This window comes from Canis lupus, chromosome 14 (genome assembly GCF_048164855.1).
Source record: "Canis lupus baileyi chromosome 14, mCanLup2.hap1, whole genome shotgun sequence".
Classification (NCBI taxonomy): Eukaryota; Metazoa; Chordata; class Mammalia; order Carnivora; family Canidae; genus Canis; species Canis lupus.
The window spans coordinates 4,786,391-4,790,240 of record NC_132851.1 but is presented as its reverse complement, the minus strand read 5'-3'; positions in this window follow the sequence as shown (position 1 = coordinate 4,790,240).

Genomic DNA, 3,850 nt, shown 5'->3' with positions numbered 1-3,850 from the left:
TCTCTGTGTGTGTGACTATCATAAATAATAAAAATTAAAAAATAAATAAAAGAATAATGTATTTAAAAAAAAAGTGTGTTCAGTTCTCAGCCTTTATTAGAATGCTCTGCTAAAAGAGTGAGTGCATTTGGTAAACTTCTGATGTGTTGATAATTTCTCTTCTGAGATGATGAATGAAAAATGACAGTAGACTATTTATGTATACTTCTCTCTCCTAGAAGGAAAAATGTATCCTTACAGAGTCCACAGTTCCATGTTGAAAAGGTATTAAGACTAACAGTGGGCAAGTGGTGTGAAAACAGAGAAAAAGCTGTGCCCAGATGCTAGCAGGGAGAGCCTGGGTAAGCAGAGAACTTGGCTCCAGGGCAGTAAGGAGTCCAGCTCTAGGCTCTAGGAGGCTTAGCTTGAATGAGTTTAGAAGACCCTGGGTAGGATTTCATGGCCAGAAACTAAAAAGGACCATAGTATAAGACAGGCAGAGCCTTCAAGAAGGCAGTTTGGTCATATGATCACATGACTGACATGGGCACAAAGTCACCAGGGTAACTCAGAGGCCCTGGGACAGTGGTAGAGCTTTCTCCTGACTGGGAGGTGCCTGGAGGGCTCCTGAGCAGCAGACACTGGTGAGAACTGGAACCTGGAGGACAGAAAAGGCCAGGGAAGCTGTGGCTTTCCAACTGGAGCTAGTCAGGACTTAGAAATTGTGTTTGGAGGGCAAAGGTTAAGAAAGGAGGGGCATAAAAAAAAAAAAAGAAAGGAGGGGCATGATATAAAGAAATAGCTGACAGGACATTTCATTGCAGGACACTGCTGGGGAGGGATTGGCAAAGAAACAACCTGGTAATGATGAGGACCTTCCAGAAAACATGGCATTGTCTGTTTCTGTAGTCCAGGATCTGCCTGTTCCTTTTGGATCTGCTGACTCTAAGCCATCCTTGGCCTGTCAGGGTCACATCTAACACTGACAAGTTCTGCTTTGAATATATTAAACCGTGTTTTGTAAGTCTTACAAGGCAGCGGGTGCCATTGGCTAAGGCTATAGGATGTAGCATTAGGATTGTTTGGCCTGTAGGTAACAAATGCCGGGATCCCTGGGTGGCGCAGCGGTTTGGCGCCTGCCTTTGGCCCAGGGCGCGATCTTGGACCCGGGATCGAGTCCCACGTCGAGCTCCCGGTGCATGGAGCCTGCTTCTCCCTCTGCCTATGTCTCTGCCCCTCTCTCTCTCTCTGTGTGACTATCATGAATAAATAAAAATTAAAAAAAAAAAACAAAAAAAACAAAAAAAACAAATGCCCACCTTCCTTCCTTCTGTCCCCAATCTATTCAGAAGACCTACAGATGGATGAAACTCCAGGAATCTGTATTTCAAACACGGTCCTCAGATGATTCTATCCAAAAATAGTTTCTGAATCACCGAGCTACATAGTCTGCCCCTACCTTTGTTGCTCAAGGACCCCATGACTCTGTGGGTTTACAGCCTGAATATTTTTTTTTTTGTCCATCACAACTTTGCTGCAATTTAACTTCTGGGACAATAGTCAAGAATTCTTATGGAATAAAGCATTTAAAAAAAGCCATACATTTTCTAATGGTTAGATTTGCAGTGATTCTCAGTTCTACACATTAGAAGAACACAAATGCCCAGCCCCATCCCAGACCAATTAAGTCAGGATGTCCAGGGTGGGACCCAGGCCTTTTTTTTTTTTTTTTAATTGTTTTGTTTTGCCTTAATCTTTCTAAGTGGTTCTGATGTACAGCCAGGGTGGAGAACCACCCCTGTTTAAACATTTTTAAAGTATAACACTTCTTCAAAGACTCTATTCTTTGTGATACCTTTAAATCAACAAATAACTCCTTTTCATTTCCTCTCCATCAAAGATAGCTCTCAGAAAGGATGAAACAAATCTGGTTAAAAGAGAACACTCTATACAGGGAGCTGTACAAAATAGACTTGTCTCTTGGCCCTGAAAACTTGCTTTCAGGGCACTGCAAAGATTTGCAGATATAACTGAGTAGCCATAAGTTGTTAGAGCGAATGAGAAAGGAGAGTGCCAAAAGACGTGAATCAAGGAGATGTCAGCCCAATTGTCCAAAAGGTGACTCAGGGACAATACAAGCCAATAAGTTTGGATCTGTTTCCTGGAAAAATTATAGAATGCTTAATTAAAAAGATACTTTGTGCAACTTTAAAGAGGAATGTGTGAAGAAGAGTAGACCATTCCTATTCGGGTAGATGAGTGAGTGCTAGAAATGGAGGTTCTCTTTAAATCTGACAAGATCACAAAAAAGAGCCTCACATTCCTTGATGTGGAAGTGTGGACCCAATTATTACCCAGTTTATGTGAATTTACAGCTGCTTGAATACATCCAAAGGGACCTCTAGTCCTCTCTCTAGTACTAAGATTCTTTGAAAGCTACAGTTGTGAACCTTATTATAAAAATAAATTATTTATGTAAAGAATTTTGTCCAAGGGCACCTGGCTAGCTCATTCGGTTAAGCATCTGCCTTCAGCTCAGGTTGTGATCCCAGAGTCCTGGGATCAAGCCCCATGTTGGGCCCCCTGCGTAGTAGTGAGCCTATTTCTCTCTCTCTCTCTTCTCTTGCTCTCTCTCTGTCTCTCATGAATAAATCTTAAAAAAAAAAAAAAATCTGTCCAAAGTGGTGGGAAATATATATATATTTCATCAAAGATCAAGTCCTCAGAGTTAGGATGAAACAAATATGGTTAAAAGAGAACACAATGTAGGTACCTGTGGAAAACATATGTATGTCTCTTGGCCACACACATACACATACATATGTATATATTTGGAGTGGGGGCTTGGAATAGCCCAATACATAGTCTTCCACATTTGGCTTCTCTAAAACTTCACTCCCTCCCTGTAACGCTGTGCAATAATATGTAACAGACTTTGGCTTATTGGGCTCTATGTCCAACCTCAGCTGTTGTTGTTCAGCTTTAACTTTGATGACTCACTTGTGTTCGGTTGTCATGCAGATATTATAGCAAACCATCTTAGCAAGAGCTGAACTGATTTTTATCCCCCGTAGATCGCCGGGGCCTGGCCTGCTGTCGTGCAGTGTGTGTCCACGTTCTCTGTCCACACAAGTTCACCGCCGCCTCGTGACCATACAGGCTCTGGGCATATCCTGTAGACTTAGCTGAAGACTGCATTTTGGGGATGTTTGCTTCCCAAAGCATCTCCTGTTTAAAAAAAAAAAACACACATATATACACATACATTTTTATCACTATGAAGTAGCCCTATTTTCCAATCACATAAATTTTCTGGAGTATTTTTGAAGAACCCAGGTTTAGAAAACCTGCTGAGTCCTTCAAAAATGCCTTTAGTTCAGTTGTAGACAAAGTCAAATGAATTCTCTGAATATAAATCAGAGCAAGAAAGAAAATAATAAATAAATAAATAAATAAATAAATCAGAGTAAGACGGTATAGTCCAAAAGTATACCTAACAGAGACTTATAGTATCAATGACTTAAACAAATACCGAGGCTTATTTCTCTTACCTAATAGTTTGAAGGTCTGCTGCCTAGGATTAGTGAGGTGACCCCCTGGTGTCATGGACCTAGGCTTCTCTTGCCTTACCACTTCATACTCTTCAACAAGTGGCCCTCATCCACAGGGGCCTCAGATGGCTCCCTGCAGCCACCATCCTCAGACCAGACAGGAGAGGCAGGGCATGCTCTCCCCAGAAGCTGCACCCTAGAGGAAGAGAACAGACACTGGAGAACCACCTCTCTAGTAGTCTCTCCAGCATATTCCTGGAAAACATTTAAGAAGGGGGAGTGGGTGGCTTGGAGAAGGAGGAATCCTCATCTCATCCAAA